Source organism: Myotis myotis, unplaced genomic scaffold (genome assembly GCF_014108235.1).
Source record: "Myotis myotis isolate mMyoMyo1 unplaced genomic scaffold, mMyoMyo1.p scaffold_m19_p_23, whole genome shotgun sequence".
NCBI lineage: Eukaryota > Metazoa > Chordata > Mammalia > Chiroptera > Vespertilionidae > Myotis > Myotis myotis.
The window spans coordinates 6,937,263-6,963,128 of NW_023416328.1; the positions used below are offsets into that span (position 1 = coordinate 6,937,263).

At 53.6% G+C, this 25,866-nt stretch overlaps 1 long non-coding RNA gene across 1 annotated transcript; it reads left to right on the forward strand.

Moving 5' to 3' along the window:
* The first annotated feature begins 1,234 nt into the window (after window positions 1–1,234).
* LOC118679167 lies at window positions 1,235–3,921 on the forward strand. The gene is made up of 4 exons (XR_004975157.1): window positions 1,235–1,635; window positions 2,915–2,952; window positions 3,076–3,132; window positions 3,791–3,921. It is a non-coding gene; the product is annotated as an uncharacterized LOC118679167 (long non-coding RNA).
* The last annotated feature ends 21,945 nt before the right edge of the window (window positions 3,922–25,866 follow it).

Genomic DNA, 25,866 nt, shown 5'->3' on the forward strand with positions numbered 1-25,866 from the left:
TTCGCATTTTCTAACCTTCTGTTAAAATCTCAGAGTCTTACAACTTCCAGGGGAGGACTTGCCGGTTAATTTTGGTTAATTTCAGCTCTGCGCCCCAACCCCAGCCCCCCAGCCACGTGGCGGGCAGCTGTGCCTGTGTCCCTCAAACAGCTGTGCACGCAGCGTGCGGGAGCCAGGCTGTGCAAAAAGGGCTCTGTCCCTCTGTCCTCCAAATATCACGGATCTGGGCACTGCCAGGGCTTGCCGATCGCGGCTTCTGATCACTGAGATGCCGTCGAAGAGGTCGGCAGCCGCTGTAGTTGCGCCACCCCCATGGCTGGAAGCGACCTCCCCTCTGGCTGGAGTGACTTCCAGGAATTTAAAGAGCTGCCACCGTTTTTAACCCCATGTTTGTTTATGTCTTTATTTTTAACTAGAGGCCTGGTGCATGAATTTGTGCACCAGTGGCGTCCCTCGGCCTGGCCTGCAGGATCGGACCGAAACCAGCTCTCCGACATCCCCCGAGGGGTCCCAGATTGAGAGAGGGTGCAGGCCAGGCTGAGGGACCCCACCAGTGCACGATCGGGGGCCAGGGGAGGTTGGCCAGCAGGGGAGGAACCTTGGGAGGGCTCCAAGGCGTGTCCACCCGTATCACACAGTCCTGATCGGCCGGACCCCAGCAGCAAGCTAACCTATCAGCTGGAGTGTCTGCCCCCTGGTGGTCAGTGCACGTCATAGCGAGCCGTTGAGCAGCCTTAGCATATCATTAGCATATTATGCTTTGATTGGACAACTGGATGACCGGACACTTAGCATATTAGGCATTTATTATATAGAATATTTTTTAATCCCTCACCTGAGGATATTTTCCCATTGATTTTTTTTACGGAGAGTGTGGAAGGGAGCGGGAGAGAGAAACAGTGATCAGTTGCCTCCTGAACGTGCCCCAACCGGGGATCAAACCAGCAACCTGGGTATGTGCCCTGACCAGGACTCAAACCTGCAACCTTTTCGGTGGACAGGGAGGACGCTCCAGCCCACTGAGCCACACTGGCCAGGGCCTCCTGTTCATGCTTTGCTGTTAGGTTGAAACAGACGAGGTTATCATCAGTTGACCTTTTCTGTCAAAATCTAATATTTAGGCAGACTGTAAACATGTGTTGTTGTTTTTTAATGTTCCTTCTATTTTATCCAACACCTTTCATCGTGTTCAGCAGGATTGGCCCGAATGACGGAGCCTGCCAGGTCCCCAGACATGGAGTCTGTCTCTCGTCTCTCCGCGCTGATGGCCGTGGGAAGACCTTTCTCTCTCCGAAGCCAGCTCCGCCATGTGCGAGCCCCACGACCTTTCTCCCACATCCTACCCCCTCATCTCCGTGGCCACCACCGTTCTTCCCCCGAGCTCTTCCTCTTCTGCATTTTTTGGTTGACAGTTCATGTTTCTCTCATCGCTGGAAAGCGATGCCAACAAGTGCGCGTGACCTCTCCTCTCCCTTCCGTCCTCCGCGGGGAGCAAAGCGGGAAAGAGAGAGACAATGAGAAACGGGAAGCAAACGAACAGGAAACACCGCTGAGAGACAAGAGGGGAATGTGAACGGAATCCCAGGCTGACAGGCAGGTCGTGGCTGCTCAGAGCAGCCCGTCCCGTTCTGAGCGGTAAGAGGGAAAACCATGGGGAAGAGATCTCCCCCCAAAGAAACAAAATTGATAGAACAGGGGATGCCTTTCAATGTATTGAGAGGAGCCGGGTCGGTGTGGCTCAGTGGTTGAGCATCGACCCGTGAACCAAGAGGTCACGGTTCGATTCCCACTCGGGGCACATGTCCAGGTTGCGGGCTCGATCCCCAGTGGGGGGCGTGCAGGAGGCAGCCGATCCATGATTCTCTCTCATCGTTAAAGAAAGCAAACAATGTTAGGAAGACGTATGTGCCTAGGTATGAACACAAACTTGTACCAAAACACAATAAAATGAAGTTCTGAATAGAATTCCTACGATATGCCTTGGAACTGAGCAAACGTATTTCACAGGTGATATAAAGGAATAAAATCTCAGAACACCCCAGAACATTTTATAAAGCAGTGGTTTGCCTTACCGGGTGTTACAACTCCCTTTAAAACTGCTTTCCCGCTTGGCATGAAAAGAACCACATAAATCAGAAACAAATGCAAAAAAAAAAAAAAAAAATGGTAACATTTTCTTTATCATCCTTGGCTGGTTCCACTTAGCACGGGCACGTCTTACTTCATCGTTTTGAAAAATCTAATAAAGATGATTCAATAACAATCGAGTGAAATCGTTTTTATGTAGATGTGTTTTTCATCTCTCTTTGGAAAAACAAAATGGTTTCAGTGCTTTGGTTTATAATACAGTTTAGGGGGGTGGTACTTGCACAGACGCGTCAGGGTAAAGGTATTGTTTTGAGGCTGCCTTTGTTATGTTTTAGGATGGAGCTTTGGTATCTTTCCACATCTGTATAGCAGGCGCCACCTCAGTCTTGCAAAGGGCCACCTGCTGTTGCAGACTAGGAATCCACCATTGTCTGTTTTGCCAGGCCCATCCTGACCGGCATCAAAATGTCTCCAGTGTCAGCCAACTCCAGCAATGCTGCCAGGCATGGTCTTGAACTACACGTGTAGCCTAATGCATGGTGTGAGGAATTGGTCAGTTACATACATTTTTTTAAATATGTCTTTTTATTGATTTCAGAAAGGACAGGAGCGGGAAAGAGAGAAACATCCATGATGGGAGAGAATCATGCATCGGCTGCCTCCTGCACACCCCACACTGGGATTGAGCCCACAACCTGGGCATGTGCCCCGACCGGGAATCAGACTGTGACCTCCTGGTTCATAGGTCGACGCTCAACCACTGAGCCACACTGGCAAGGTCAAAGTGGTTTATTTTGTTAATATTGTATCTTATTTTCCTCAATAGTGTTCATAATTTTCTCAGCAGATCCTGCTTTATTCCTGGTAAGTTTGTTCTTATGGGTATATATGTTTATTATTTTTGGTAGTGTGGTAAAGAAATCTTATTTTCTAATCTTTTTTTTCTACAAAGGAAAGCTGTTAATCTCTCTGTGATTTTTTTTTCAGCTGGCCTATGGATCCATTTGAAAATGTCCAAACAGAACTGCCTCCTTCATGGAATAGGTGAATATCCAATGAAAGCAACAAAACACCCTTTTAGCACAAGCCGGTTTGGCTCAGTGAATAGAGCATCGGCCTGAGGACTGAAGGGTCCCAGGTTCGATTCCGGTCAAGGGCACATGCCCGGGTTGCGGGCTCAATCCCCAGTAGGGGGCGTGCAGGAGGCAGCCGATCCATGATTCTCTCTCATCATGGATGTTTCTATTTCTCTCTCTCCCTTTTCCTTCCTCTTTGAAATCATTAAAAATATCCTTAAAAAAAAAAAAAAAAAGGACAGAGGAGGCTAGATGCCATGTGGTGGCAATAAATGAACCCTGTCATAAACACAAGATTACTTCCTGCTCACATAAATTCCAGTTCGAGCTGGGAGCCATCCTTTGCCTTCTGCAGATCCACCCAGTGACTCAGGGATCCAGGCTCCCTCCATGTTGTCCCGGGTCCCTGTAGCGGAGGCCGAGAGGGACAGAGGACACACTATCCTTTTGCCGAATCTGGGAGGAAAACACATTAGTGCTCACAGCCCACTGGCCAGAGTAGGCCACAGGCCCTGCAACCTGACTTAGCAGCAAGGGAGGCTGGGAACCATGGGTGCGTTCATGGGCCATAGTAGGGTGAGCATCATCGACTCTTTTTTTTTTTTTTTCTTTTTCCACGACGTCAGCACCGTCGTGTGTGGTCAACAGGCTGACGTGTGTGGTCCGGCGCCTTCACGGAGAAGTTTCAGCCGCAGGAGACGGGCCGTGCAGCTGCTGGCAGGGTGTGGGAGAGCGGGGTGACCCCGAAGCAGCACCTGGTCCCCGGTCTGTTTCCTGGATTTCTCGTTCACACCCTTTGTTCTCTCTGACTCTCCCCTTCGGTGTATAAACAGGGCCTCGCTCCCTCAATCCCCTGGCTTAGTCACCACCTCTCGTTCCTGCCGGGGCCGTGGGCGGTTTCTGAGGAAGTGTCTAGCCGGGCCTGGGGGAGCAAAGAGAGGGCCGGAGTCTCGGGGGTGGCAGGGTCCTGATCTCAGGCTCATGGCTCATCTGCCCCCCAACCCTCCCCTGTGCTTTCTCCTCTACTGTCAGGCTCGGAGCGTGGGATCTTTAGAAGACAAGAGTCAAGATGTATTTATTTTTTAATATATTTGTATTGATTTCAGAGAGGAAGGGAAAAGGAGAGAGAGAGAGAGAAGCATCCATGATGAGAGAGAATCATGGATCGGCTGCCTCCCGCACGCCCCCTACTGGGGATCGAGCCCGCAACCCGGGCATGTGTCCTGACCGGGAATCGAACCGTGACCTCCTGGTTGCATAGGTTGATGCTCAGCCCCTGAGCCACACCGGCCGGGCTGGGCCTCTTTACACTTTGATGAGGTGCCCACATCTCATTGTAGCCTTGGGTTTCGCTCTCAGGAGAGAAGACAGGGGTGGGTGGGGGGGATCCTTGCTTGTGGGTTTGCATTGTTCGTGAGGCATCATGGAAAACAAGCCCCCAGGTATGCAGATGTGACACGGGTATTTCACTGAAACAGCCGTTGAAATAGAGCCATGTCGCCCGGGCAGGGAATGTCTCCGGCTTGTCAATCCGTCTCTAAATCAGGGAAATGCAGCCCTGGCTGGTGTTGCTCAGTGGATAGAGCACCGGCCTGCAGACTGCAGGGTCCCGGGTTTGATTCCCGTCAAGGGCACGTACCTCGGTTGCAGACTCGATCCCTGATCCTGGCCAGAGCGCATGCGGGAAGCAACCCATCGATGTGTCTCTCTCGCATCGATGTTTCTCTCTGTGTGTCTCTCCCCCTCCCTCCCACTCTCTAAAAAATCAATGGAAACATATTCCCAGCTGAGGACGAACAAAGATAAAAATAAAATAAAGTGGGGATACGTGTATGTCCCTTTCTCCAGGTGGGTGTCTGATTCAGTAAATGCCGTCCTATAGGTGCAGCCGGCCACACTCCTGGGCACCCAGTGCCTGGCCAGGGGGGCATCGGGAGCTGTTTGGACACTGGAATGCTCTCAAGGGCCTTATTCACGGTTTAGCAACAACCTATCGGGATTATTCACGGTTTAGCAAGAACGTATCAGGCAGGACAATGGGCCTCTATTGTCTTCCTTCCGGAGCTCTTGCCAGCCAAGCCTATATATAACCCAGAAGATTCCCCACGTGTGACTCACCCGCCACAGGCTCTCCCGGGCAGGCCTCCTCACACGCTACCTGCCTCACCTGCTGGCGTCTGGCCTGAGCTGCCCTGGCCTCATCTCAGCTGGCCCGGCCCAGAGGTGCCCGCGGGTGCCCTCAGCCCAGGCCTGGCAGCTCAAGAGGCGGACAGACGCCAGGGCCCAGAGACAGAAGGTGAGGGGAAACCAAGGCCCCTTGTGAGGCCCAGGACAAGAGCTGGGTCAGCCATTTATTTTTTCATTTTTTAAATATATGCTTATGGATGTCAGAGAGGAAGGGAGAGGGGGAGAGAGAGACACACATCCATGACGAGAGAGAATCAGGGATCGGCTGCCTCCTGCACGCCCCCTACTGGGGATCCAGCCCGCAACCCGGGCGTGTGCCCTGACCAGGAATGGAACCGGGACCTGCAGGTTCCTAGGTCGACACTCAACCACTGAGCCACACCGGCCAGGCTAACCATGTATTTTCCAACTCTTCCTCTCAACATCTGCACGTGTAGCCTTGCAGACAGGAGCCAACAGCTGGGCCAGGCCCTGGGTAGCTAATCTAGCCATCTGGGTTCTAGCTCATCTTACATCGGCGGCCGCATCTGATCTTGGCGTCCAAATGGAGGGAGACATGAGCTTGAACGTGGAACGGAGCGCGGAATCTCGGAGGGAAGGCGGGGGAGGGCGGGTGTGTGGGTGGGAGCTAACCAACCAAAGACCTTGTATGCATCTATGCAGAACCCACGGACACAGGCAGTGGGGTGGGGAGGGCCTGGGGCGAGGGGTGGGGGTGGGCGGGAGGGGGTCGATGGGGGGCGGGGGGAAAGGGGCATATGTAATTGCTTCAACAATAAAGATTTTAAAAAGAGAGAGAGAGAAAAATGAGCTTGAAAGCAGGGAGCCGGTCAGAGGAGACACCAGACCGACGGGCAGCCTGGCAGGGGGGCTGTGGAGACAGCGGGTGGGAGAGCCATGCCCAGATGCTTGGCGTCCTGTGTCTAGAGCCGGTGGCCGCCGGCCAGGCCGACGCTGTCCCTGCCCAGGGAGAAACCGCAGAGTCAGCATCCCGGGCCCCGGGGTCTCCTCCGAAGGATGCATCCGGCCACGCGAAGACAGAGGTCAGACCGATGGGCCGCGACCCAGCGGTTAAGGGCCTCTGCCCAGTACATGCCTCACGTTTCGTTCATTCTCTCAGCAACTGTGGATGGGTGGCCAGGGGGCCCTGCGCCAGGAGGCGGGGGAGAGCCAGGCTGTGTCTCCGGCCGGTCGGGAGACAGGCGCCTAGACAAGAGCCCCCATGGACGGCGGAGGGTGGGGGGCCAGGGAAGGAGAGGGAGACAAGCGGCCGGTGCCCTGTGTCCCATGGCCTGTGGTGGGAAGATAAGGGCAGCTGTCTTTGCCCCTGCCTGGCCTGGGACAAATATTCTTCTGTATATTTTTATTGATTTCAGAAAAAAAGGGAGGAGAGAGAGATAGAAACATCAATGAGGAGAGAGAATCACGCATCGGCTGCCTCCTGCACACCCCGCACTGGGGATCCAGCCCACAACCCAGACATGTGCCCTGACCGGGAACCGAACTGAGACCTCCTGGTTCCTAGGTTGACACTCAACCACTAAGCCACACCGGCCGGGCAAGGAGGCTCCTTCTTGATCAGAGTAGCCTGGTGGCAGGATCGAGAAGGGGTCTGCGGCCTCAGAAGGATCTGGGTTCAAATCCCAGCCTGGCGACTTGGTAAGGACAGCCTGATGTGGTGAGAGCTTAGACTCAGAGCCTGAGGCCTGAGGCCAAATTGCGGTGTCCGCTTGGGTCAGCTGATGTGTCTGTGCCTCAGTTTCCTCCTCCATGAAGTGGGGGTCCCTGCAGTCCCCGGCACGCGGCTGTCAAGCCGACAGAGCCGGTGGATTCCCGGAAAGTGCTTCCCACAGAGCGAAGCGACCAGCCAGCGCCTGGCTGCTGTCAGCTCTGTGCATGAGGGCACGTTTGTTATGATTAGCTGTGGCGACAGGACAGGGACTGCGCGGAATGAAGCAAGCAAATCGCTGAAAAAATGCTGAGTAGGCGCCTGACAAATATTAGTGTTTTCTCTTCCACATTTTTCTGATAAGATAAAAAAAATTGCGTGGAGGGCAAAAATCTGCCGGCCTCATCATCGTCCCAGCGGGCACAGGCCTGCCACAGAGGGGACCGTGCCAGGGGGCGGCTCCTGCTGTCCTCAGGTTGTGAAATTCTGGAGAAAACACCCATGGACGTTCGCCTTAATGTTTAGATGCCATCTTTGGAAAGGTAGCTTTAAAAGACAGATGCAGGGCCCAGCTGGCGTGGCTCCGTGGTTGAGCATCGACCGATGAACCAGGAGGTCACGGTTCGATTCCCGGTCAGGGCACATGCCCGGGTTGCGGGCTCCATCCCCAGTAGGGGGCATGCAGGAGGCAGCCAATTCATGACTCTCTCTCATCATTGATGTTTCTCTCCCTCTCCCTTCCCCTCTGACATCAATAAAAATATATTTAAAAAGAAAAGGTGTAGCAGCGGTTCTCAACCTGTGGATCACGACCATTGGAAAACACATATAGCATATCAGATATTTACATGACGATTCATAACAGTAGCAACATTACAGTTATGAAGCAGCAACGAAAATAATGTTATGGCTGGGGGTCACCGCAACATGAGGAACTGTATGAAAGGGTCGCGGCATTAGGAAGGTTGAGAACCACTGAGCAGAGGCAGGGCTTGGGGTGGGGAGGAGATGGATTAGTCAGGTCAGGTCGGAGAATGAATGAATGAAGAAAGAATGAAGGATGAATTCATGAATGAATGAATGAATCTCCGATGAATGAAGCTGTGAGTGATGCCACGCTGGTTAGCTGGAAAGAGGACACGTCGTAGTCGGCAGGACCACGCTGTGGGAATTCCTCCCCATTGTTCATTGTTGAATGTTGCTGGGGGCGGGGGGGGGGGGGCGGGTGGAGGGAAGGGTGTGTGAGCCCCACGTGGTGTGATGCGCTTTGGCCCAAGTACGTTTCAGTTCTCAGGCCTGGAATCTGTCTCCGGAAGCCGCTGGCACCCTTATGTATCTACGTGACTCACCCCTCGGTGGGGAGAACCAGCCTGCCATCTCAGTGACACAGAGATACCGAGACGCGTTACTCACGGACGTGGCAGGAGAGGTGAGTATCTACACGCGGTGGAGGCAGTTTCACTATGTAAATGGGCAGCCTCGCAGCTCTGTGGGCGAGAGAGACTCACTCTGTGGGTGAGAGGAGACAATACGTGGCTAACACCCGACCAGTTAGCCTTTTCTTTTTCTTTTTTTTTTTAATCCTCACCTGAGGATATTTTCCCGTTGATTTTTACAGAGAGGGAGAGACAGAGAGAACCAGCGATGTGAGAGAGACACGTCGATGGGTTGCCTCCTGCACGCACCCCGACCAGGGCCCAGGCCCAGGAGGAGCCTGCAACCCAGGGACGTGCCCTTGACCGGAATCGAATCTGGGACCCTGCGGTCTGCAGGCCGACGCTGAGTCTAGCCCAGCCGTAGGCAAACTACGGCCCGCGGGCCGGATCCGGCCCGTTTGAAATGAATAAAACTAAAAAAAAAAAAAGACCGTACCCTTTTATGTAATGATGTTTACTTTGAATTTATATTAGTTCACACAAACACTCCATCCATGCTTTGGTTCCGGCCCTCCGGTCCAGTTTAAGAACCCATTGTGGCCCTCGAGTCAAAAAGTTTGCCCACCCCTGGTCTAGCCACTGAGCCAACCTGAGCAGGGCCTCGTGAGAGGGAGGGAGAGAGAGAGAAGGAAGGAAGGAAGGAAGGAAGGAAGGAAGGAAGGAAGGAAGGAAGGAAGGAAGGAATAGAAACATTCATGATGAGAAAGAATCATTGGCCGGCTGCCTCCTGCACGCCCCCCACTGGGGATGGAGCCCGCAACCCGGCCTGTGCCCTGACCGGGAATCGAACCCTGACCTCCTGGTTCACAGGTCGTCGCTCAACCCCTGAGCCACGCCGGCCGGACCCAGTTCCTCCTTTATAGGCTCCTAAAGTGACGCCCCTCCTGCTCAGGGGGTCCCTGCAGTGGCCCCCAGCCTGGGACACCCCCCAGTTGTTTCCGGGGGCCTCGCTCTCTCCATCGGCATCCCCATCCCAGGGCGAGCTGCCCAGAAGCGCGCAGGCCGGGGGCCTCCGTCCACATCTGCTTTCCCAAGCTCTCCCGCCGGCCGGGCAGCCCGGGCCCCACCGGAAGCCCCACGCACTGAGGAAGGAAAGCAATTCGAGCCAAGCCGTTGGGGAGCTCCCCCGAGGAGGGGTTCTGGCTCGCTCGCCGGACGCGGGGTCCTCAGGCTCCGGCTGTGAAACATGCCCGGGTCTGCAGCTCGCATTTGCCGTCGCACGTGCGGATCCAGGGCTGACATGGAGGCTCCGTGGCCCCCGCCCTCAGAGGCACCCAGAGAGCTGGATCCAGGGCGAGTGGCCTGGAGTTTCGGACCCAGAAAGCGGGGGAGGGGGCTGGGGGGCTCTCAGAGGCAGAGCCGTCCCTCCTCTCAGGCCACGGCCACTGGGCAGAGGACCAATCCCACAAGGACAGTCGCTGATGAGCCCTAGGAAGCCATCTGCGTCCCCAGCTGCTGTCTACGCAACTGCTTTTGCTGTTGTCGCTGTCCTCCTGGCCCGAGGATGCTTTCCCATTGATTTTCAGGGAGAGGGAGAGACAGAGAGAGAAACATCGACGTGAGAGAGACACGTGGCTGGGTTGCCTCCTGCCCGAACCCTGACCAGGGCCCCTGGCCGGGGAGGAGCCTGCCTGCCACCGAGGCCTGTGCCCTTGACCGGAATCGAATCTGGACCCTTCGGTCCGTAGGCCGGCGCTCTATCCACTGAGCCACACCGGCCAGCGCTGGGGAGGCGTCTTCCGAAACAGAAAAATGCATGAATCAGGACAAATGTCGGAAACGCATAAACACACACGTAACTGCTCACAGCTGTGTAACCAGGTCCGCTGGGGGAGAAGGAGCCCGGGGTGATTACAGTGACTAGATCCAGGCCGTGCGGATTGGGGGCCCCCCCTCTTCCCACTTCCTCACACGCCTCTCGGCGCCTCCTCTGGGGTCAGAGTGCGTGCGTGGGGCCTGGTGCTGCTCTGTCACCCGCGGCTTTACAGCCGGGCCCGGAGGCCCTCGCGTCCGCCGCCCCCTCCCCCTGCGCGGGGAGAATGAACTGGATGCTGGCCTGGCAGCCGGCCGCCCCAGCTGAGGGCCTCTGACCGCCAGGGAATTCCCCAAGCAGCAGAGGAGAGGGCAGGGGTCACCCTCAGAGCCGACAGAATTGGCACTGACTTCACATGAGGGAGGTGGGCTGGGGACAGGCATCAGGGCGTGGTGGGGACTGTGGAAAAGGGGGCAGCCTCGGGCCCCCCTCGGTGGTTCTCAAACTCCTGCAGGCGTGAGAAGTGCCTGGAGGGCTTGTGCAAACACGGACTGCGGGGCGGCACACCTGCCTTTCTGATGCAGCTGGTTTAGGTAAAAGAAAGAAAAAAAATGTGCATTTCTGCTCCAGCCGGTTTGGCTCAGTGGATAGAGCGTTGGCCTGAGGACCGAAGGGTCTGGGGTTCGATTCCAGTCAAGGGCATGTGCCTCGGTTGCAGACTCAATTCCCAGCCCTGGTCAGGCATGTGCAAAGGCAACCAATCGATGTGTCCCTCTCACATCAATGTTTCTCTCCCTCTCTCTCCCTTCCACTCTCTCTAAAAATCAATAAAAAAATATCCTCAGGTGAGGATTAACAACAACAAAAAATGTGCATTTCTTTCTTTTTTTTATGTTTTTTTTTTTTACTTAAAAAAATTTTTTTTTCGATTACAGTTTTCATTTACTATTATTTTGTCTTCATTCCTGGTGTATAGCATAGCGGTTGCACAATCATTCACTTTCTAACGTGGTCCTGGTACCCACCTGGCACCATCCCCAATTATTATTATAATATGATCGTCTATATTTTCTAAGCTCTACTTTATCCCCATAACTATTTTGTAACGACCAGTGTGTCCTGCTCAATCCCTTCACCTTTCTCACCCAGTCCCATGAGTGTGTTCTCTGTATCTGTGAGTCTGTCTCCTGTGTTTATATTGTTCTTTGGTTTCCACATCTGAGTGAGATCAGATGGTATTTGTCTTTCTCTGCCTGACTTATTTCACTCAGCATAATACCCTCCAGGGCTACCCATATTTTTGCAAATGCTTGTGGTCTCATTCTTTTTTTATGGCTGAGTAATATTCCATTGTATACATTTTTTTTTTTTTACTCACTTGTCTACTGATGGGCACTTGGGTTGCTTTATGGGCTGGCGACTGTGAATACCTCTGCAAAGAGCATAGGGATTCATACGTCTTTTTGAATTAGAGTTTTGGGGTTCTTTGCCTGAACACCCAGAAGTGGAATCACTGGGCCTTAAGGCAGTTCCATGTTCAGTTGGTGGGGGGAACCTCCATACTGCCTGGCACAGTGGCTGCACCAGGCTGCATTCCCCCCAACAGTGCCCTCCTTCTTATTTTTTTAATCCTCACCTGAGGTTATTTTTTCCCCATTGATTTTTAGAGAGAGTAGAAGAGAGTGGAAGACAGAGAGAAACATCGATGTGAGAGAAACACATCGATGGGTTGCCTCCTGCACGCGCCCCGGCCAGGGCCTGGTCCGGGGAGGACCCTGCAACCCTGCCACCGAGGTACGTGCCCTTGGCCAGATCGAACCCGGGACCCTTCCGTCCACAGGCCAACGCTCTATCCACTGAGCCACACCTGCTGGGTCATCAGTGCCCCTCTAATAGGTGCCCAGCTGCCACTGCTGCTGCCGGTTGGGGACCCCACTTGCAGGATCGCCTCCCTACCTGAAGGGGGCGTTGGTTCCCCAGGGGATGGTCTTAGGGCAGCAGGCAAGCGCGGCCTTAAACACAGAAAAGCCATCTGCCCACTTGAGATTATAACCAGCGCTCCGTCCCTGTGTCTCTGGCTGCCCAGTGGATGGGAAGAATCTGAAGCTTCATGAACACGGTGCTCAACGCACAGACGGACAGACGGAGGACAGCCACGGAGAGGCCTTCAAAGGAACCATTTCAGCAGGTACCACCAAGGGGAGGATTGTAGTCGTGTTCCTGGGAGAAGAAGACCCGAAAGAGCATGCATTTCGTGCCGTGGCGACGTTTTCTTTCAGCCGTTCTAACGGGTAGGTGGGGGTAGCTTACTGCGGTTTCCATCTGCATTTCCCTCACGGCCGATTGTGCCAACTATATTTTCAGGTGCGTATTGCCCCGCCTGTATCCTCTTAGGTCTGTTCCTGTCTCTTGTCCAAATTTTAAGGAGTTGTTTGCTGCTTTTTTTTTCTGACTGTTTAGTGGGGAGGGTTGAAAATAATCTACCCAGTTGCTCCAGCACCCAGGTCTTGGTATCCATGAACATGGTATATCTCTCCATGTCTCCGCAGACACTTCTGTCTCTTTTCCAAAAGTTTCGCCTTCTCCTTGAATAGACTCGGGGATGTCTCGTTAAGTTCATACCCACGGTTGGCTTTGTCTCCCTCTTTTGGGTGAGATGTTTCACTGTTTCCTCCAGGTGCCCTTGCTTCGTGGAACTGTAGGCCCCTGGTTCTTGTGGATTGATTTTATAAGCTGCAACTGTACTGAATTCTGTTACGGCGTGTGTTCCTTGTCGTGACCATTTTGGGGAGCTTTTCCAGTATAGGATGATATTGTTTCCACAGAGGTAGCTTTTTTTTTGCTGTTTTTTTTTTTTTCTCTTCCAAATTCTCCTGTTTGCAATGATTGCCTTGTTTGGCTGCTTTGCCTAATACTTCCGACACAACCTTCTACCGTGGAGGTGATTGTGGGCATCTTTGCCTTGGTTCTAGTTTCGATGGAAAAGTCTTTTTAGCACTGATGAGAGCTGCATTTCTCAAACGGTCGTATGATTTTTATCCGTGGCTCTGGTGTCATGAGGAATTGTATCGCTGTGTTTTCTGAATGGAACCACGCTGCATTCCGGCGATAAACGGGGTTTGCTCGCAACATCTTCTCTTTAATTGGTTGTTCGATTCCATTTGGCAACATTTTTCTTCAACATTTTCTTCTCAATATGAATGAGGGAGATGGGTCTCTAGTTTTAATGTTTTATAAAATCTTTGTCAGCCGAAACCGGTTTGTCTCAGTGGATAGAGCGTCGGCCTGCGGACTGAAGGGTCCCAGGTTCGATTCCGGTCAAGGGCATGTACCTGGGTTGCAGGCACATCCCCGGTAGGAGATGTGCAGGAGACAGCTGATCGATGTTTCTCTCTCATCGATGTTTCTAACTCTCTATCTCTCTCCCTTCCTCTCTGTAAAAAATCAATAAAATATATTTTTTAAAAAAAAAATCTTTGTCAAATTTTCGAAGGGATGAAGGTCTTGGCTTCATAAATACTGGGAAGTTTTCTCGCTCTTTCTATGTTATAGAATAGCTTAAGTCGCTAACGCTGGTATTATCTGATTTTAAGGTTTGCTATAATTCCCCCAGGAAACCATTTGGGTTTCATGCTCTTTGAGAGTACTGGGGGGCTCTAACTACTTTCTCTATGGCTTCTTAATCATTGGTCTGTTCAGACTTTTTGAAGAAAAGGGGCCATTTCTAGTGGATTATGACCTGCAGGAACTAAAGGAAAAAAAAAAACTAATATTATTTGTGGTTCAGAAACTATGGATATTGATTTTATCGGGATAGGACTCTGTTTTCATGTTACAAACACTGAGAAAGAAGAATTAATTCTTCCTCGCAGCTTGCATTCCATCATGTTGGAATTCAATATCGTTGGTTATAGGTGGCGAGATAGGAAGTATTCCCTAAGCCCTCTCTTTCCTTGGGAACAAGAATTTGCATGAATATTTTGGGGTGCACATATCACAGAACAGTTGGGGTTCCCAAACTACTCACTGCATATTTCAATGTCATGTCAATGCAGGATTTAGGTAAAAAATGTAAAGGTTTTGCCTAGCCTGCATGGCTCAGTGGTTGAGCGTCATCCTATGAACCAGGAGGTCACAGTTCGATTCCCAGTCAGGGCACATGCCCGGGGTGCTGGCTCGATCCCCAGTGCGGGACGTGCAGGAGGCAGCCGATCCATGACTCTCTCTCATCGTGGATGTTTCTATCTCTCTCTCTCCCTCTCCCTTCCTCTCTCTGGAACCCATAAAAATAGATATATTTTTTTTAAAGATTTAATAATTCTTTAAAACGGGCTTTTTGGACTCTCTGGTTGGCATTTGCCCAATGAGGATGGTTTCCTTTGGTTCGGGGTTTGCAGTTTTGCATTGAGAGGCGCTCTGTAAAACCATCAGTGCCATTTCTTTCAGCTTCACTCCCGAGAAATCCCTCTTCGCCACTCTGACTCCTCACTTTTTCTCTAGATAACATTTTCCACGACCGCTTTGGGGAGCTGAGCAGATGTATTTGGATCCCTTGGTCCAAACTAATGACTTGTTTCTGGACAGAAAAATGTTACCATCAACAGGATTTTTGAAAGAATACATATACATATATATTACCCCGGGCCTGGCCCCGGCCAGCAGTGTGGGATGGCTGGGCCTCCCTCTCTGGTTTGCCAAGATGCTTATGCGGCAGGAATGTGACTTATGTAAGCCTGGAGGTGCTCCCAGCGCGCCCCCTCCCTCTCAGCTTTTTTCCATTAAGAAGTTGTTCTTTCTTTCAGGATAGCACAGTAGGCGGCTAAAAGGAAAAAGAGCTTGGCTCCATGGCTGAGCATCGACCTAGGATCCAGGAGGTCAGGGTTCGATTCCTGATCAGGGCACATGCCCGGGTTGCGGGCTCCATCCCCAATAGGGGGCGTGCAGGAGGCAGCCGATCCATGATTCTCTCTCCTCATGGATGTCTCTCTCTCTCTCCCTCTCCGAAGTCAATAAAAATGTATTTTAAAAACTAAATAAAGATGAATAAATGGGAAGGTGTGGTCGGAAGGCTGGGCAGAGGCCAGCTGTTACTGGGGCTCGAGCGTAACCCATGGGCCTTGTCCGTTGCAGGAGGGTCACCTCTGAGCCTCACTATTGGCCCCTTTATCTGGGGACCGGGGGTGAGGGGACCCCACATGGGTGGGGGGGGTCTCCGTAGCGTCATCAGAGGGGAAGGAGCAGGTGGGGGCCGAGCTGTTCTAAGAATAAGAACGCACTGTCCGACTCAGGGGAGAGAGGAGACTGTGAAAGGAGAGTGCGCCCCGCAATCCCCCCCTCCCGCCCCGCCTGGGAGCCCCCGGACATGTGCTGTTGGGTGAATAACGAAGGAAACCTGCCCGCTCTCCCACGGAGACGTAAATCATTACGTGCCGCTGGGGACACTCGTGGCGGAGCCTAACTCTTCGCAGCTGTCCCGGGGAGATGGGGCAGGGTGATGAGAGAGAGGCAGAGAGAGAGAGAAAGAGAGAGAGAGGGAGGGGAGAGAAGGAGGGGCATGGGAACATAGACTCACAGAGGGAAACAGAGTAAGGAAAAGAGACGCAGAGGCAACGAGAGACACAGCCTGAGACAGCCACAGAGAAGGCAAGAGAGCCGGCTCAGTTAGGGGGACGTGTGATATTAGCAAATGAAGAGGGGGCGGAGCCCTGGCCGGTGTGGCTCAGTGGAAAGAGCATCGGCCTGTGGACTGAAAGGCCCCGGGTTCCACTCGGGACAAGGGCACGTACCTGGGTGGCAGGCTCGATCCCCAGCCCTGGTCTGGGGGGTCCCCGTGCAGGAGGCAACCCATCGATGTGTCTCTCTCACATCGATGTTTCTGTCTTTCTCTCTCTCTCTCTCCCTCCCACTCTCTCTAAAAATCAGTGGGAAAGCATCCTCAGGTGAGGATTTAAAGAAAGGAGGCAGGAATGAAAGGATCCCGCGGTCTGGGTGATCCCCATCTGGGAGACAGACGGCGGCCTGGCTCCGGCCTGTGGCCCCGTGTACCTGGGCAGGGGGGCCACCAGCACGGCCCGATCCCACCCCACGTGCCCCACATAAAGACCACGTGGCCTGTGCTCTCCAGGCAGGCACACAGCGGGGCACTGGGCAGGGCCTCCCCACTCAGGCTCCACACAGGCCGCCCTGCAGACCGGGAGCATGAGAGTGGACAGGGAGGGACCGACCGGCCTGGGCCTGGGCCTCCCCTCTCCCAGGGCACAGACCTGAGGCCCAGGCCACCCCTCCCTGGAGACCTGAGAAATTCCCCTTTAAAAGTATAGCAGCCTGGCTGGCGTGGCTCAGTGGTTGAGCGTCGATCCGTGAACCAGGAGGTCAGGAGGTCTTTGTGGTCGGTTCTGCGAGCTTTTATATATGCCTACATTCTTTAAAAATATATATATATATATTGATTTCATAGAGGAAAGGAGAGGGAGAGAGAGAGAAACATCAATGATGAGAGAGAATCATGGGTCGGCTGCCTCCTGCACGCCCCCCTACTGGGGATCGAGCCCGCAACCCGGGCATGTGCCCTTGACCGGGAATCAAACCGTGACCTCCTGGTTCATAGGTCGACCCTCAACCACTGAGCCAGGCCGGCCGGGCTGGCTTATATTTTCTTAGACACCAGGAAAAGGACTGTAATAATTGTGGGGCTCGGGGAGGAGGGGGCCCACCGCCTGGAATGAGGGGGTGTGAGGGGATCCAACCCCTTTCTGATCTCTTCTGCTTTGTGGTCGGGCTTGGTTGTTTTTCTGGTCCGGACGCGTCCAGCACGCAGGCATGAGGTCAGCATCTCGGCCTGGGCCGCCCGGCCAAGTTCATGACAGCACTGCCCTCCCGGGAGGGCCCGCAGCTGCCCGGCCCATGGCCGCCTCCACACGGCCTGCCCGTCCAGGGGCTGCCAGAAGGGCCCGCCCAGGCCGTCAGAGGCCAGTCCGGGGTGCAGAGGCCCCCCCTGCTGCAGGCCCCACGCCCCCAGGCCTTCTCCCGTGAACGGCCCAGACCCCGGATGGAGCGACGGTGGGCATTCCCCCGGGGAGGGAGCCTGGCTGGTATGAGGCTTAGCGATGGGCTCCAAGTCCAGCCGACCTGGCAACCAGGAAGTGGCCCCAGCCCAGGCGATACTCAAGACTCATCAGACTCGCCCGGCCGGTGTGGCTCAGTGGTTGAGCGTTGACCTAGGAACCGGAAGGTCACAGTTCGATTCCCGGTCAGGGCGCATGCCTGGGTTGTGGGCTCCATCATCAATAGGGGCCGTGCGGGAGGCAGCCGATCAGTGATTCTCTCTCATCGTTAATGTTTCTCTCTCTCTCTCTCTCTCCCTCTCCCTTCCTCTCTGACATCAAAATATGTTTTTTGTTAAAAAACACACCTTCTCAGACTCATCACTTCCTAATGAATTTGCCCCATTTTACGATTGTAGTAATTTCTGTCCCTGTGTCATCGGCACGGTGCTTATGGGGTGGAAACACCATGGAACACGTGCCATGGCCCCGCTCCTCCCAATTCCCAGCACAGTGATGTCTGGTTGGCAGGAGGATTTACACCACAGGCATTGGCCAGATGCTGCGCATCAGGGGCTCGCCCCTCCCCACCTCTGGGAGCGCTGGTTATGAATCACGTATCCAGTTCCCCAGAATGTAGGTTCCTGTCTGACTCATCTCCCTGCTCAATACGCAGCTCAAATCTACCCTGGGTAGGTACGTACCAAGAAAAGTAAAGCCCACATTTACAGCGGCTGTGCTCCGGGAACCCTGCAGAACAGTCTCGATTTAAATATTCGTCCCCGTTTATTTTTTATTTCTGTTAATCCTCACGCGAAGACAGTTTCCCGTTGATTTTTAGAGAGGGTGGAAGGGATGGAAGCGAGGTGAGAGACAGAGAGAGAAACATGGGTGTGAGAGGGACACATTGATTAGTTGCCTCCTGCCCACGCCCCAACCGGGGCCAGGGATCGAGCCTGCAACCGAGGTGCGTGCCCTTGACCAGGAATCCAACCCGGGACCCTTCAGTTCCCAGGCTGACGCTCTGTCCACTGAGCCACACCGGCCAGGGGCCCTTCATTTCACTTTAAATCCTCCCAGTTTAGGGCACCTCAAATTGCCTCCTTATTTACAGACTTCAAGGCCTAATGCTCAAATCTGGGTGGTAAAGAGCCATGTGCTCCAGGGCCAGACCTAAAAATTAATAATAATAATAATTATGATGATGATAAACAATAATAATGCAACTCCAAAACGTTCAAAATTCCTTGCCTAAATCAGGCTGCTTAGAGCTGGAAGTTCAAGCGACTCACAAAACCATGCAGCTGCCGACCCAACCCCGCTCCCAAGCTAATTGAGTTAAAAAAGAGAAAAATAATAAAAACATACTCGGACATGCCTGGTCTCTGCAAGAAGCTAATGCTCTGCACTTCCTCCCCCGCAGCCCCCAGCGCTCTGGGCCGCACGGGGCACATAAAAGCCCCGTTTGGAGAAGGACTCGCTCCCCACGGGCTCTGCCCTAGGTGTCTGGCCCGCCCAGGCTTGGAAGTCACGGTCTGCACACACATGAGAGGGAAGCCGGGGAGGAGGAGGGCTGGTTTTGCTCTATATTGAAGTCCCTGAGACTCCAAACATTTTCTTTTTAAAATATTTTTATTGATTTCAGAGAGGAAGGGAGAGGGAGAGAGAGAGAGAAACAGCCATGATGAGAGAGAATCATGGATCGGCTGCCTCCTGCACGCCCCACACTGGGGATGGAGCCCGCAACCCGGGCCTGTGCCCTGACCGGGAATCGAACCGTGACCTCCTGGTTCCTAGGTTGATGCTCAACCGCTGAGCCACGCTTTTTTATAATTCTCTGAGTTTTCCCAGGGCCCTGTGCTGAACAGATACGGTGTTCCGTTGATAGTTGGGGTGGGGGGCGTTGTTTGTGTCCTTGCTCTGTCCAAGGAGGACAGGGCCATGTGGTCCCTCCCTGCTGAGAGCCCCTGGTCTGGGGTGATGCGGAGTCTCCCCGGGAGGCCCACCCTGCCACTTGTGAGTCACCCCCGCTCTCTGCTTGTTACTTCATGAGCCCCTGAGGGACTTAAGTTTGTTTGGGGCTGAGTGTTTTTTTTAAGGGTGATTTACATGATGGGACAACCCAGGGGAGCAATTTTTTGTCAATGTGGCACTTTTTAAATATATATATATATATTTGTATTGATCTCAGAGAGGAAGGGAGAGGGAGAGAGAGAGAGAGAGAGAAACATCAATGATGAGAGAATCATGGATCGGCTGCCTCCTGCACACCCCACACTGGGGATCGAGCCCACAACCCGGGCCTGTGCCCTGACCTGAAATCGAACCGTGACCTCCTGGTTCATGGGTCGACATCTAACCACTGAGCAACGCTGACTGGACTCCTTTCTTCTCTTTCTAAAAAAAAATGATAATAATAATTAATAACTAATTACACTTTGTTGCCTAAAAGAAATGGGGTTGGCATAGTTTTGCTGCTGCTTAAAGCACTTACTCCACACACACACACACACACACACACACACACACACCTCACACATACACACACACATACACACACACACACACACCTCACACACCTCTGCGAGTCAGACCCTCCACATTAGCCCTTCAGTTTATTCTCAGTGGGAAGAGAGTCAGAATGGGAAGACGTGGATTTCCGGCCCAGCTGGTGTGCTCAGCGGCTAGAGCGTCGGCCTGCGGACTGAAGGGCCCCAGGTTCGATTCCCGGTCAGGGCACACGCCTGGGTTGCGGGCTTGGTCCCCAGTAGGGAGCGTGCAGGAGGCAGCCGATCCATGATTCTCTCTCATCACGGATGTTTCCATCTCTCTCTCTCCCTCTCCCTTCCTCTCTGAAATCAATAAAAAAAATATGATTTAAAAAACGAAGTGGGTTTCCTCCTTCATGAACAACAGCAAGGGGCTCTGCTTTCCCTTCTCAGAGCCCAGGCAAACCCACCAGCAGCTGCCCTGTAGCTAATGATCCAAGGACACTGTGCCCAGCAGTGACCACGGGGCTCTCAGGGCCCCAGGATGGGCGCGGGGTCACCCCAAAGCCTAGAAAGACCCGGAACAGGCCGGATAGCCTCTGCTTCTCCTTCCCACCCACCCCCCACCCCCAGGAAGTGGGCTGCCCCCCGCCAGGTGCTCCGTCTCCCGGGTCAGCGCCAGGCTTACACGAGGGCAAGCTTCCAGGTGGGAAGTACAGCATCCTGGCGTCCTGGGGGCCTGTCCACAGATCCAGATGTTTGGCGCCGACAGCCCGCGGGCCTGCGTGGTTGACGCTGACCCTGCTTTGCAGGCTGGAGGCCCAGCTGGCCCAGGCAGCGCCTCTGTGCTCACTGCTCTGCAGGCTGCAGGGCGCTTGGGGGCCCTTCTGAATCCGGAAGCCTTCTGCAGCCAGGCTTCCATTCCAAGGCTGGGGGAAAACCAAGAGTTCCCCCAGCATCCCCCCACCCAATAAGGGGAAGAGCAGGGGCTGGCCTATTGGGTGCAGGGGTTACTAGACAATCTTTTTTTTAAATATATTTTTATTGCCCAGCCAGTGTGGCTCAGTGGTTGAGCATCGGCCCGTCCACAGAAAGGTCGCAGGTTCCATTCCAGGTCAGGGCACATGTTGTGGTTGCTGCCTCGATCCCCAGCAGGGGGCGTGCATGAGGCAGCCGACCCAGGATTCTCTCTCATCATTGATGCTTCTCTCTCTCCCTCTCCCTCTCCCTTCCTCTCTGAAATCAATAAAAAAAAAAAAAAGAAAAAAGCTTAACCGCACGGAACACGCTTTCTCCTTCTGCTCCTGCCCGCCCGGCCCTTTGCAGGCTGGGTGGGCAGGCAATGGACCAGCGTGGGTGGTCAGCCTGCCAGGCAGGCCTCCCATTCCCAGGGCTGTGGGCAGCCGGGATGCCTGCTCTGCATCTCCCTGATGAAGTCTGGCTCCCTTGGAGAGCGTGTGTTTGCACAAAATGCAGCCGGGGGAGGCGGGGGCTGGGGGAGCCGGAGGGGCTGCTGGGAAGGCAGGGACGGTGCCCTCCAGGCAGGTGTGTCCCTCCTGCAGCGGGGGCTGCAAAGGAGCCTGGGCTGGGCTCAGCTGCAAGGCATGCTGGGACGTCCACTGGGAGTGGCCACAGGCTAGTAGGGGCTGGTCTTTTTTTAAAATATATTTTTATTTTATTTTTATTTTTTTAAATATATTTGTATTGATTCAGAGAGGAAGGGAGAAGGAGAGAGAGAGAGAAACATCAATGATGAGAGAGAATCATGGATCGGCTGCCTCCTGTACGTCCCGTACTGGGGATCGAGCCCACAACCCCGGCATGTGCCCCGACTGGGAATCAAACCCTGACCTCCTGGTTCATAGGTCGACGCTCAACCACTGAGCCACGCTGGCTGGGCTCGCTCTGCCGTTTTTTTGGCAGATATATTTAAAAATAGAATCTATGCATATGTAAAAACTCACAGAACTTGCCCTAGCCGGTTTGGCTCAGTGGGTAGAGCGTCAGCCTGCGGACTGAAGGGTCCCAGGTTCAATTCCAGTCAAGGGCATGTACCTTGGTTGCAGGCACATCCCCAGTAGGGGGTGTGCAGGAGGCAGCTGATGGATGTTTCTCTCTCATCGATGTTTCTAACTCTCTATCCCTCTCCCTTCCTCTCTGTAAAAAATCAGTAACATATATATATTAAAAAAAAACTCAGAACTGATGACCAAGAAGCGTTAATTTTATTGTATATAAATCAAAGCATTATATATATATATATTTCAAGTCATTAGATATTATAACATAAAAGTTTAAGAGATAGATGGTAGGTAGATAGATGGATGATAGATGATAGATAGATAGATAGATAATAGATGGATGATAGGCGATAGGGAGATAGATAGAGGATAGATAGATAAAAGTTTCAAATCTCTAAAAGCCACTATATAATACAAAATGTTCACCAACGGGCAAGACAGTTTTTAAATAAAGACAGCAGATTTTTAAAAAACCATTGCAGATGCCTAATTGCCTATAACATATTGATGAGTAAAGTCTGTGAGGCCCACAGAGCCCTTTCTGGGCCTGGCCGCCTCCACTGCCAGCGGCCCTGCCTGGGTGTCATTAGAGGCGGAACAGCATCTCACGCTGTTTTCAGAGGCCGCGATGGCACCTCTTCGCTGCCTGGCTGAAATCATAGGTCAAGCCACGCAGAAATCCCTCTGGTTTGGGAAACGGGCATTTGGGCTCCGATTGTCCAATGATCGGGGCCGTCAGCCTCCAGCCCGAGCCGCCCGCAGGGACGGTTTCCAGGCCCAAGGCCAAGGCCGCGTAGGCCAGGACAGCCCTCGCTGACGTCAGCAGGCCGAACTGGAGAGGGAGGGAGGGAGGGAGGGAGGAAGGGAGGGAGGGAGGGAAGAACCCTCTGGGGTCCCTGGCCGCCTCGAAGGAGATAGGTGACGTGTGGTGTTCCGATAAGAATTTTTCCCTTTTCAAATCCGTTCACTAGGATACGGCTCCGTGGACAATCACAGTGCCTGCCCGGCTGGTGTGGATCAGTGGTTAGAGCGTCGGCCTGCAGACCCAAGGATTGCGGGTTCGGTTCCCGTTCAAGGGCACATACCCGGGTTGCAGATTCTACCAGGGCAGGTGTAGGAGGCAACCAATTGACGCCTCTCTCACTCATCCACGTTTCTCTCTCCCTCTCTCTCCCCCTCCCTCCCTCCCTCCCACTCTCTCTAAAAATCAGTGGGGAAGATATCCTCCGTCGAGGATTAACAACAAACACAAGAAAGCTGAGAACGATCTCTAGCCACCCCCTCAGTCTCTCCTTCAGTTCTGGAATTTTCCTCTTGCCTCTGAAAGGAAAATCCCCTCATTTTGGTGAAAATATATATAATTCAATATATATATATATATTTTTTATATATATATAATTGAATTTTTTTTTGAGAGAGAGGAAGGGAGAAACATCAACGTGAGAGAGCAGCATCCATCGGTTGCCTCCCACATGGGCCCTTGACCGGGAATCGAACCCTGACTTCCTGGTTCATAGGTTGATGCTCAAGCACTGAGCCACCCAGCCAGGGCCCCGTAGCTTCTTGCTTCTACTCGTGAACTTGGTCCATTGACTTGCTCCTGTTTAGATCAAGATAAAAATTCCAAAAAGAAAAAAAAAGGGGAAGAAAGTGCATTGAGGGCCAGTCAGGTCCAATCACGAATGTCTGAGATCCCACCCCCCCTCCTTCTCCATTTGGGGGGCATAAGTGGTTCCCACACTTTGCGGGCAGCGTGTCTCCTCGGACTCCCTTGGTAATCCATGTGAAACTGCAGGGTTGCCATCAGCGGAGAAGTGAACTCCAGCACCAGGCCCGTAATGTGGATAATTTGACTCGGTAATGACATAGGACGCGCAATCAGATGGCCCTGCCTAAACCCTGGGCCGCCAGACCCTGGGAAATGCCCTGATTTCTGACTGTGGTCTTTCGAGGATCCCCTGGGGCCATGGAGGCAAGGCTAAGAGCCTCCTGGCCGCCGGTGACCCGGCTCAGGGTGGGACCACAGCAGAGGGCACACGCAGGGGGATGCGTGGCAACTCCTGTGTGTGCACGGCTGGTGTGGCCCAGTGGTTGAGCATCGACCTATGAACCAGGAGGTCATGGTTCGATTCCTGGTTGGAAGGAAGGAAGGAAAGAAGGAAGGAAGGAAGGGGAGACCCCCAAAGCCAAGTACAAGGGGTGACCCAGTGGGTCAGACGCTCCATCCTGACCTTGAAGCTGACAGGCAGGGAGGACCAAGCCATTCCCTCCAGCCGGCTCCCGGCTCCCGGGGCCTCTTAGGGGCCTTCATGGAACCCCCTCCACCCTCTGGAACTGGGGCGGCCGCCGCTGATCGCTTTTAATCCAAAACACATTGGCCACTTCCCCTGATACCTAACCAAACCCGGGGGGGAGGGGAGCTCGCCAGGGCGCTCGGACTCCATGATGTGTGTCCGGAAGGCATGCGCACCCAGGGGCTGCGAGGCAGGTGCGTGGCCAGCCATCGGCCAAAGGAAACAGCTCGGAGACCCACCACGCCGGGTCGAGGGCGGAAATGGCCGGAGCTGTGGGCAGCGGAGCCCAGCGAATCCCTCCAGCGTCCTCTCATTTCTCCCCCATCGCGTCATCGCGGGGAGGTGTGGGGGAGCCGGTCAAACCCTATGACTTAAGGGAGCGTTCAGGGCGAAAGGCGCCGTTTTATAGGTCGTGGGTGCGCAGCCAGAAAGCACACGTCGGGTTTATACGTCACGTTTCTTTACGATCAGAAGCAACGCCCTCCCCTGAAGGCGCCAAGCAGAGCAGGGAGGCGGCTGGGGGTGTAGATCCCTTGGAGAGGCTCTAGACATAAAAAGATAAGGGGCGTGCGGCCGGTGTGGCTCAGTGGCTGAGCGTCCACCTAGGAACCAGGAGGTCACGGTTCAATTCCTGGTCAGGGCACATGCCCGGGTTGCGGGCTCCATCCCCAGTGGGGGGCAAGCAGGAGGCAGCCAATCCATGATTCTCTCTCATCACTGAAGTTTCTCTCTCTCTCTCCCCCTCTCCCTTCCTCTCTGAAATCAATAAAAATATATTTTAAAAGAATTGAGCCCAACGTAGAAAATATGCGAGTGCAAGCCCAGAATTCAGCAAACTGGGCTCAAAAGAGGCATTGTAGCTTCCACTGGGTTTAAAGCAGTGGTTCTCAACCTTCTGGCCCTTCAAATACAGTTCCTCATGTTGTGACCCAACCCTTAAATAATTTTCATTGCTACTTCATAGCTGTCATGTTGCTACTGTGATGAATCGTCATGTAAATATCTGATAGGCAGGATGGTCTTAGGCGACCCCTGTGAAAGGGTCATTCGACCGCCAAAGGGGTCGCGACCCACAGGTTGAGAACCGCTGGTTTAAAGGCTTTTTTTTTTCTTATGAATCCTCACCCGAGGTCACTTTTTCATTGATTTTTAGAGAGTGGAAGAGAGAGGCAGAGACAGAGAGAAACATGGATGTGAGAGAGACACATCGATTGGTTGCCTCCTGTATGCACCCCGACTAAGGAGGAGCCTGCAACCGAGGTACGTGCCCTTGACCGGAATCGATCCCGGGACCCTTTGGTCCGAAGGCCGGAGCTCTACCCACTGAGCCACACCGGCCAGGGCAAGGCTTCCGTTCCTGATGGTTGGTTACCTGCTGCCGATTTCCTGGGTTCGAAGGGAACAACCAAAGTGCTCACACCTCCCCAGATAACATTAATCTCGCAGCAAACCTAGCGCCCAGTCCCAGGCGGGCGGGCGGGCGCTGGGGCCGGAGCCTGGGACCTCCTGCGTTATCTCCGCCATCACCGGGCCTGTCAGGCCTGTCGCATACCTGCAGCCCACAGCCTGGAAATCGGGGACTTTGAAGTCCCGGGGCCGCTTTATCTCTGGTCATTTTCGCCAATTCTTAGCGTTCCTGTGTAGGATGCTCGGAGATGCGGGGAATGAGCGAGGGCTTTGTCTGCGGGATCAGAGCGATTTGCAAGCTTCGCTGCAGGGCGGAGGGGGAAGAAAGGGACTGTTGAGCTGGAGTCCGCCAGCAGCACGGGGCCTGGCCGCACGTCAAACTCCCCGATTGCCAATGGCCCAG